Raw genomic sequence first — 11,565 nt, 5'->3', positions numbered from 1 at the left:
ACTAAATTACACAGGCCTGGGACAGAAAAATCACACACACACACTTAGCTACAAACCCAATACAGCCACAAAACAAAATTAAACCAAGGAAAAGAAAAAAGGTGACTGAAACCTCCAACAACCAGTCAAGAACATAGATGCACAGTACCAAGTGGAGCAATGGGAAGATGAAAAATGGGTGGAAACCATTCTCCCCCCAAAATAATTTAATACAGGATTCAAAGGGAAATTAAGAAAATGAATACCCAGTTCCAGACTCCAACAAAACAAAGATAAATGATGACAAGGAATACAATGATGCCCACAAGAACATCCTCAAAGAAGAAATTCTGCAAGTAATCTCTGAGAATTTCATTGAGATGTTACTATATATGGTTAATCAAAATGTACAAGAGGCACTCAAGAAATTTCAAAACACCAAAAAAAGACAATATGAGAAGACACAGAAACAAATAAATGAACTCATAGGAGCCCTAAATAAACACCAAAGTGAAACAGAGAACAATATAAATAGAGAGATAAATGAATTAAAGGCCAAAATAGACAATATTAAAGAGGAAGTGACCCATAATATGGAAAACCTCAGAAAAAAGAATGAAACAGAAATACAAACACAATGGAAGTGCACTCCAGAAGACTAGAACAAGCGGAAGAGAGAATTTCAGAATTTGAAGATAAAATGGAAGTTAAAGGAAAAACTGAAGAGCTATTAGTCAAGACCTGTGAAAGGAATATGCACAAACTCACTGACTCCATGAAAAGATCAAACACGAGAATCATGGATATTGAAGAAGGAGAAGAGTTGCAACCAAAAGGGAATGCTTAATATATTCAACAAAATAATTACAGAAAATTTCCCAAACCTAGAGAAAGCTATGCCCATTCAGGTACAGGAAGTCTCCATGACACAAAACAGACTTGACCAGAATCAAACTACCTGATGACATATTATTATTAAAATAACAAGCACAGAGAATAGAGAAAGAGTATTGAAGGCTGTAAGAAAGAAAAAACAAATAACATACCAAGGTTAACCCATCAAAATCACAGCAGATTTCTCAACAGAAACTGTAAAAGCAAGAAGGGCATGGAGTGAGGCATTTCAGACACTGAATAAAAACAACTTCAACCCTAGGATCCTCTACCTGGCAAAACTATCATTCAAAATAGATGGAACAATAAAAGTCTTTCACAATAAACAGAAACTAAAACAATATATGACTATCAAACCACTACTACAAAAGATTCTTCAATGAATTCTGCACACAGAAAATGAAAGCAAACAAAACCATGAGAAGACAGGCAATACCAAACCACAGAAGAAGAAAAGACAAGGAATCAGAGAGTAACATTAATTCAGCTGCATATAATCAAATCCTTAAACAACAAAAACAACTAAATGATAGGAATCACCACATACCTATCAATATTGACAACTGAATGTTAACGGACTTAACTCCCCATCAAAAGACATCATCTGGCAAACTGGATTAAAAAGGAAAATCCAACAATTGATGTTTACAGGAGACCAATCTCATTCACAGAAACAAGCACTAGCATAGGGTGGAAGGCTGGAAGTAGATTTACAAAGCCAATGGCCCCTGAAAACAGGCAAGAGTAGCAAAACTTATCTCAAAGTGGACTTCAAACTTACATGTTGATCAAACAAGATAAAGAAGGACACCCATACTAATAAAAGGGGAAATACACCAAAAGGAAATAACAATTATCAACCTGTATGCACCCAATGTCAGTGCACCCAATTTCATCAAGCATATTCTGAAGGACCTAAAAGCATATATAGACTACAACACAGTGATAGTGGGAGATTTAATTCCCCCAATCACGAATAGATAGGCCATCCAAACAAAAAAGCAATAAAGAAATTATAGAACTAAATCACACCATAGATCAAATGGACCTAATGATGTCTACAGAATATTTCATCCAGCTTCTGCACAATATACATTCTTCTCGGCAGTCAATGGAACTTTCTCCAAACTTGATCATATCTTAGGGCACAAAGCAAACCTCAGCAAATATAAGAAAATAGAAATAATAGCATGCATTGTATCTGATCACAATGCGTTAAAACTAGAACTCATCAACAAAAACAACAGTGGAAAACATGCAAAGAATTAGAAGCTGAACAACACATTTCATTGATGAAATAAAAGAGGAATTTAAAAGGTTCCTAGAAGTTAATGAAAATGAAAACATGACCTACCAGAACCTATGGGACACAGCAAGGCATCATAAGAGGGAAGTTTATAGCCATGAGTACATGTATTAAAAAGACAGAAAGATCTCGAATCAATGACCTAATGTTACATCTCAAACTCCTAGAAAAACAAGAAAAAACAAATCCCAAAACAAGCAGAAAGAGAGAAATAATAAAAATAAGGGCCCAAATTAATGAAATACAAACAACAACAAAAAAAAAGCATACAAAAACCAATGAAACAAAAAGCTGGTTCTTTGGAAAAATAAACAAGATTGACAGACCCCTGGCAAACCTGACAGAAATGAGAAGAGAAAAATACCCAAATCAGTAAAATCAGAAATGCAAAAGGGGAGATAACTACAAACACCACAGAAATCCAGGGAACCATCAGAGACTATTTTGAGAAACTATATTCCAATAAATTTGAGAAATTTAAAGAAATGGACAACTTTTTAGATAATTATGACCACCCAAAATTGAACCAAGAAGATGTTAATCACCTGAATAGATCTATAACACAAAATGTAATTGAAGCAGGAATAAAGAGTCTCCTCCCCCCAAAAAAAGTCCAGCTGATGGATTATCAGCTGAATTATATCAGACTTACAAAGAACTAATACCAAATCTCCTCAAATTTTTCCATGAAATAGAAAGGGAAGGAACACTGCCTGACTCACTTTATGAAGCCAGAATTAGACTCATTCCAAAACCAAACAAAGACACCTCCAAAAAGGAGAAGTATAGGCCAATCTCCTTAATGAACATCAATGCAAAAATCCTCAAAAAAAATAGCAAACCAAATCCAACAACACATCAGAAAGATCATTCACCACGACTAAGTCAGCTTCATCCCAGGGATACAGAGGTGGTTCAACATATGCAAATCCATAAATGTAATAGTGAACATTAATAGAAGCAAAGACAAAAACCACATGATCATCTCAATAGATGCAGAAACAGCCTTTGACAAGATGTAACACCACTTCATGATAAAAGCTCTAAGAAAACTAGGAATAGAAGGAATGTATCTCAATATTGAAAAGGCTATATATGACAAACCTATAGCCAACATCATACTTAATGGAGAAAAACTTAAACCATTTCCCCTAAAATCAGGAATGAGACAAGGGTGCCCAGTATCCTCACTCCTATTCAACATAGTCCTGGAATTCCTAGCCAGAGCAATTGAGCAAGATGAAGAAATAAAAAAATACAAATAGGCAAAGAAACTGTCAAAATATCTCTATGTGCAGATGACATTATCCCATATCTTAAAGACCCAAATAATCTCTACCCCAAAATTACTAAGCACTGTAAACAGCTACAGCAAGGTGGCAGGATACAAAATCAACTTACAAAAATCATTAGCTTTTCTATATACCAATAATGAACAAATTGAGAAAGAATATATGGAAACAATTCCATTTACAATAGCCTCAAAAAAATCAAATACCTATGAGTAAACTTAAAGGACGTGAATGACCTCTACAAGGAGAACTGCAAACCCTGAAGTAAGAGATCAAGGAAGACTTCAGAAGGTAGAGAGAGCTCCTGTGCTCATGGATTTTAGAATCAACATAGTAAAAATGGGTATATTACCAAAAGCAATCTACATGTTTAATGCAATTACCATCAAAATCCCAATGACATTCATCACAGAGATTGAAAACTCTACCTTAAAGTACATTAGGAAACAGAAGACCACAAATAGCCAAGGCAACACTCATCAAAAAAAGCAATGCTGTAAGTATCACAATACCTGACTTAAAACTATATTACAAAACAATAGAAATAAAAACAGCCCAGAACTGGCACAAAAACAGATATGAAGATCAGTGGAAAAGAATAGAGGACCAGATATGATTCCACACAGTTATGCCCACCTTATTCGTGATGAAGGTGCCAAAGACATATGATGGAGAAAAAGACAGCTTCTTCAACAAATGCTGTGAAAAGTGTTTTTTTGCCTGCAAAACACTGAAACTAGATTCATGTTTATCACCCTGCACTACTATCAACTCAAAATGGATCAAGGACCACTCTTAAGTTAGTACAGGAAAGAGCAGGGAATACTATGAAAGCATTAGATATAGGAAAGGACTTCCTCAATAGAACCCCAGCAGCTCAGCAACTAAGAGAAAGGATGTACAAATGGGACTACATAAAATTAAAAACTTCTGCACAACAAAAGAAATGGTTTCTAAACTGAAGAGACTATCAATAGAGTGGAAGAAAATATTTGCTAGCTATACATCAGACAAAGGACTGGTAACCAGAATATACAGGGAGCTCAAAACACTAAACTCACCCCAAATCACTGAACCAATATAGAAATGGGCAACTGAACTAAACAGAACTTTTTCAAAAGAAGAAATTCAAATCCCCAAAAGCATATGACAAAATTCTCACCATCTCTGGCCATAAAGGAAATGCAAATTAAGACCACACCAAGAATCCACCTCACCCGTTAAATAGCTATCATCAAAAACACCACTAACAGCAGGTGTTGGTGAGGATGTGGAGCAAAAGGAACCCTTGTACACTGCTGGTGGGAACGCAAGCTAGTACAACCACTCTGGAAAACAATTTGGAGGCTTCTTAAATCTAAACATACATCTGCCATATGATCCAACAATCACACTCCTAAGGATATACCCAAAGGAATGTGACTCAGGTTACTCCAGAGGCACCTCCAGAGGCACCGTGTTTATTTCAGCTCTATTCATAATAGGCAAGCTATAGAAACAGTCAAGATGCCACACTATTGACAATGAATGGATTAAGAAAATGTGGTATTTATACATAATGTAATTTTACTCAGCCATGAAGAAGAATGAAATTTTATCATTTGCAAGTAAATGGATGGAACTGGAGATCATCATCCTGGTGAGGTTAGCCAGGTTCACAAGACCAAAAATCATATGTGCTCCCTCATATGTGGACTTTAGATCTAGGGCAAAGGCAGTTATGTTGTTGGACTTGGCTCACACACTAAGGGAGAGCACATATGGGAGGAATGGGGATAGGTAGGAAACCCAAAACTTCAAAGTATTTGATGTCCCACTGCAGAGGAGCTAATACAGCAACTTTAAAGCAACAGAGGTCAATATGGGAAGGTGACCTGGAAGTAGTGAAGAGTTCAGGTAGAGATGAATAAATTCAGGTTGTAATACACTGTGCATGGAAGCAAAGCTAGGAATCTCTCTGTAGATATCCTTATCTCAACTAGCAAAAATGCTTTGTCTTAATATTTCTTATGTGCTCTCTTCAAAAAAATTGGGGAAAAGGGCAGAACAGGTTCTGACTGGAAGTGAGGGGGTTGGGAGAGAGAGGGATGGTGCAGGAGGCAGGGGGGAGAAATGACCCAATGAATGCACATATGAATACATGAATAAAGAAGAATGAAAAACAAACTTGCACAGGCATGCTGGTTCATGACTATTATTCCAGCTACTTCAGATTTGGAAATTTGGATGATCATGGTTTGAGGCCAGTCTGGGCAAAAGTAATTAAGATCCAAAACCAATCAATAACAAATGTGTGTTGATGCACACCTGAGATCCCAGCTAAAGGGAAGGACTGGATGGAAAGACCATGGACTGAATCTTTCCACAGAACCAAACAAGAGGCACGTTTTGAGAAAAAACTAAAAGGAAAAAGGGTTGGTATGTGGCTCAAATTATAGAGCACCCACATAGGAACACTAGACCTTGGTTCAAGTCCAGTTCCCCACCACCCTCACAAAATAAGAAAAAAAAATCTGAAGAAGATTTGGTAAAAACTACATTTGCAGGAATATGAGGAAGTCTGAAGCCCAAATAAAATTGTGTTTGTTACTTCATTAAATATATTTTTTAGAATTAGCAGATTTATTTTTTCTGATGCAAGCTATTTGATGTGAGAGTTCATGTTGCCTCAGTGACTAATGAAAGTCTAGGTAGTTGCCATGAAGGTATGAGGTGATAAATCAAGTTATTTGTAGAAATTCTGCCAGTCTTAAACAAGCCTGGAAATATTTGTGTAGCAGCTTCCTCCCGCTTGAATATGGATATGAATATTAAACTTTGTGTTTATAGAATAACAGGAATAATGAAATAAGGAAAAACTGTTCTAGCCAAATTATATCCAAATTATCATCACATACAATAGAAAGAGAAATGTCAGTGGGAGAATATTGGAATGTCATGGGAAGAAAATCACATGGAAGCAAGAAGGAAATTAAAAAGATCCCAACTGTAAACATTCAGTTCAAGTCTAATCTAGACCTAGGTCTGAAGCATATGCAGAAAGCTTGCTGTGGTGTAGTTAGAACTGAATTCAGGTTAGAATCCCAATGTCACATTAGCCCATGAATATATTCCACTTAATACCATAACTCTTTTCTCAAGACCTTCCATCTGGCAGATGTAGACAAACGCTTGCCGTCCAGACCACTTAGGGCACCTCTCAAAATTCTTGACCAGCTCATTGATGAGATATACTGTAAGGGTCAGGGGTGTCTCAGTGTGCAGCTTCCTCACCATCTCACCAACCAGCTTGTAGGAAATACAACGAACTGAAGAAACTTTGTCTGCACAGAGTTTCAAAGCAATAGGATGTAAATGTTCATAAACATCTAGGGGACTATATAACTTTAGAAGTAAAATCAGCTGCCCAGCCAGTTCAGCTCGAAAGCACCAATTTTGACTGTTATCTGTCACCAAAAACTCCTGAAGTTCAGAAAGATATTCTCTTCTTTTGTCACTATGAAGAAGCTTCAGAAAATCATACAAGTGTTTAAGGACACCTATCCTGACTTCATCAACATCTTTTAAAAACCCATTAAAAATTGGAACCAGATCTGAAACTGTCAACTGATCTCCTAGAATAAGTGCAAACACATGGATGGAGAAAGCCAAATATCTTCTAACTTCATACTGCATGTCTGAAGCCAGAATCTTGTATGTCTCTCTCAGGCAGTGCCAATTCCTCTTGCCAAGTGTCAGGGCCACACATGGCAGGCTGTATGCACAATGCTTAGCGATTTCATTGTCAACTGTCTCTGCAAGAGATGAATTGGCCATTGCCAAGTACTGATCCAATAAAACCTGGGGTATAACATCTTGCACGTTAGGCCTCCTCTCCTCCTCAGGGCTGAAGCCACCAGCGCTGTTCACATCTGCATCACTATGGACATAGTGAGCAGTGGCATCTATATTCTCATCAGCATTGCTGATTAAAGGCACAGAATCAACTGGATTTATGTTGCAATTTGGTTTCTCACTTACACCCAGCTCTTCTTGCACCTCAAGTCTCTGCTCTGTACCGAAGGTCTCACCAGGAACATCCAGTCTGGAAGTATGCAGTACACCTGACAACACTTCCACCTGTGCTTTAACATCTGAATCATCAATAAGGGGCTCTAGATTTTCTATCATTTTTTCCAGTTCTTTCCTGGTGGCCATGGTGATTTTTGGAGAACCTGGCACAGGTAATTTGTGTGCTTCTCCTGGTCTCTGTGGGATGACTGTCTTCCCAGAGTCCTGTTTAAGATCTACATCTAGTTCAATTTCAGGAAGAAAAGTTCTCCAGAAATTGAATGAATTGTATAATTCTTGATATAAGTGAGTGTAATCTTCTGAACTTGTTCCAGCCTCTGGTTGGAATACTGATTCGCAGTTACCAGGTTTTTTACCATTCTCTTTGCTAGCTGCTTCTTGATGAGATTCTGAGGGCAAAGTACAGAGTAAACAACTATCCCCTAGAATGTTTATTTCACCTGAAGAGTTCCTGGATGTTTCACTAGCACTATCTTCCAGTGTGCTTCCAAGTTTGACACTGGAATTAGTGATACTGATATCCAAAGGAACAGTCTCTGACCTGATCTGCCCATCTTGAAGAAAGTCTTGGTCTCTGATCCTACTTTTATCTTCTGATATATCTTCTGAACTGTTGCTTTCTTCTTTAAAATATTGACCTGAGCTAGATGAATTAGAAAAAGTGCATATGAAAGGTCCCAGAGACTGAAAAGCTGCTTGGCGAACCCAACGTGAGGGATCCCTGACCAAGTTAATAAATAATGCTGATAGCTTGGTCCATCGGATTTCTTCACTGGTTGCATATGAAACTGCCATGAAACACTTAGCACAAGCTTTCCAGACTACCCATACATTATCAGAACAGAGCTTGGAAAACCTGGAGAGCAACACTTCCTCAATAGCTTGCTGGCCAACTACACTGCAAATATCTCCAAAATTGGCAGCACAGACCTTTCGAACATGATAAGTCCTACAATCACAGCACATCTCACAAAACCTAGGGAGGATAAGACATTCTGTAATATCCTCCCCAACCATGGGAGGCATCTTGTACATGATAGGCACGGCTTGTGCTTTCATATATTTATCACTGTTTCGGACAGTCATCTCCATGAGCACTGGACAAACTTTGGTCTCCACATCAAATCGCCCAATCAACTCCTGCTCCAGCAGAGTGAGCAAAACTTCCTGACTTGTTTTGCACACCTCATGATTCTGATCTGTGAGATATCTAACCACAACTGATAGTAAGTATTTGGAAAAAGCAAATGTCATTGAAGGCCAGTTTTCTTGACAAAACAAGGCAATATGAGGCACCTGTTCCATCAGTTCTACTCTCACTATTGGATCTGAATCATCAGCTAAAGTGTTAAATCTTTCAAAAACAGCAATACAATCTCTTTCATTATCACAGTCTGCCCTTAATGTATCCAGCAAACTCTGGGCCTCTATCTATCTGGTAAATATATCCTCATTTGAAGCATGCTTGTCCAATCCCAGTGGCATCAACATTTCATCATCTGAGATACAGTCCCAGACTGAAGGTGTAATAATTATATCAGCCTTTGAGCTGTTATCATCCTCTAGTTTTTCTGCATCCTCTTGGTGCAGCAAGAAGTCTGTGCCTGGAAGGGAAGAAAGGCTGGTCAGTGCTCAAGGCCAACAGAGGAAGCTTCAAAAAGTCAAATGCCTGCATAATACCCATTACATAGAACACTATCTCACTGTCCTCTATTTTGTGGTAAAATAAACTGTATGAATAAGAAAGTCTCCACTTTTTTAGACCCATCATTTACCTATTCATTCTGTGAGAGATTCCTGTCAATATTTGGAAGCTTTCTAGGGAATAGGACACATGCCCCTTGAACATAATATTTTCAGGCTTTTACTATGAATGTTTCACAAAAATCTTTTGACCATGCACACATTTTGCTTCCCTAGTAGAGTAAGATTTTCCCATCATATCTCTTCAGTATCATCAGTCCCTGAGATAAGGTTCTACCATTCTTAAAGGGAGAAGGGTGGTGGTAAGGAATATTTAAAGGAAAAAAAAAACTTCATTAATTTCAACGATAGTTGAACCACACTTTGAATAAATACCCTTAAGGGCATGCCCCCATTCTACATGGCTTTACATTCTAAGTAATTCAAAAGGTGAGAAAGATGAAAGCACAAACCATCTGAAAATATGGATAATGGAAGTTCCTCCATGTAATATTTACAAATGTTGGCTTACTATACATGTAAATACACAAGTTTATTTGTGTGCAATCTTATTATTTGATTTTATTATATATTAAATTGCCCAAATTGCTCTGTATTTTGCTTCAATGGCAAAATTTATATTAAGAATGCTGTACTCCTTGATACAAAGCTGTATGTGCTATAATTCGATGAAGTTACTGATGAAAGGAAAAATCAACCTTAGTATGTTCTAAAATATATTTTGAGATATATTGGACCTTTTGTGATATGTCTTATTTGATGTTAGAGTTCATGTTGTCTATGTGACAAGTGATAGTATATATTGTTGCCATGAAAATATGAAGGATGAAACAAACTGAATGTATGAAAACCAGTCTTTATTATTTGGGATAACAGTCTCTCTATGCTCAAATTAGTGTTATGAATAATTATAACTACAAATTTTAAGCTTATGTTTATAAAAAGGTGATAACAATAATTTTAATAGAAACTCATTTCTCATCAAATATTTCCTAAGTTAAGAGTAATTTCTGTCAAAGACAGAATAATGGGGAATACTGGAAGGGCAGGGAAAAATTACAAGAAGCAAGATTAAAAACTGTTCAGACCAATTCAAGTCTAGCTCTAAGTCTGAAGTAGATGTAGAAAGTAAGCATACAGTGGGGTAGAGTAACAAGTGAATTAAGCTTACAACACTGAGGTCAATTAAAACCAAGAATAAATGCCATTTAATACCATAACATTTCAAAAACCACCATTAGAATTATGTCTAAGTCATTCAGTCATTTGATTCCTTCCTGCTCTGGCCATAAAATCTCAGGGAAAATCATCAGTGAGGAAAACTTAGAACCCAGACCTTCAAAAAACCTTACTTTAATGAGACACACAGGTAGTTGCACATATAACTATGCATCTAATGTGCTCTGGGCAAAAAGAGAAGTTTGCAGTTATTTCCCTCGAGGAATGAAAATATCCTCCTAGAAGGGAGTTCAACCTTTTTTAGATTTTAGAATTGATTCTTAGTCTGATTCCTGGTAAATATTCGGATTTTGCCTAAACCACATATCTCTACTGCATGGAGAATTACCGTGTCATGACTTTCTTGACAGAAATATAGGTGTGATCTGAGAGAAGACATTGGGAGGAATGCTCCACTGCCTACCTTTGGATGAAGGTCCTGGCATCTTATTGAACTGGTCTTGCTCGTGAAGTGACACCTGATCCTCCTGGATGAGATCATGGAGGGTGGGTGGTGATGTGGACTCCATTGAGTCCCATGAAATAGTAATGTCCAGGTGGATCATTTCATTTACTTTTGGATTTTCTTTATCTAGTGGAGAAAAATTTAAATATAAATTCAGGCTGATGGTGAGGGGTGTGATCAATCCTAACTTATTGTGACTGTGCACACACACTGATGTCAGCATTGTTTTCCCAGAGATTCTGGGAGGAAAATGTCCATGTCCCATTGTGAATACCATGAGCACTCCCTTTGTAGGATTTGCCAAAAACACATGGAAAAAAATCAGGGATTCTACAAATAACAAGAAAGAAATCTTAACTATTCGTTGCCCATCTTTGAATGCAAATTTCTGTTAGTGCATTGGACAATGATGTCTTTTGCTAACTTCCCATAGGAAACTACCTGGGGAATTCGCACATCCACATAGGTCTCATTTATACCCCCAGCATCAGTTGAGATAATTAGTTGGGTAATTAATGTACAAAGCCCTTTCTAAGACAGGTCCACTTAAAATCACTGTTTTTTTCATTAATTCCCTTATCACACATGAATGCATGGGAATAATTTTAGGACCTCTATTTTGAGGTTAAAAAATT

The 11,565-nt window shown here is 37.2% G+C and overlaps 1 pseudogene; it reads right to left on the bottom strand.

The window, feature by feature from the left end:
* Positions 1 to 6,546: 6,546 nt before the first annotated feature.
* LOC109685601 (serine/threonine-protein phosphatase 4 regulatory subunit 1 pseudogene) lies at positions 6,547 to 11,052 on the bottom strand (annotated as a pseudogene).
* Positions 11,053 to 11,565: the final 513 nt, after the last annotated feature.

The sequence above is a fragment of the Castor canadensis genome, chromosome 9 (genome assembly GCF_047511655.1).
Source record: "Castor canadensis chromosome 9, mCasCan1.hap1v2, whole genome shotgun sequence".
NCBI lineage: Eukaryota > Metazoa > Chordata > Mammalia > Rodentia > Castoridae > Castor > Castor canadensis.
This window is presented reverse-complemented; position numbering and strand designations above follow the sequence as displayed.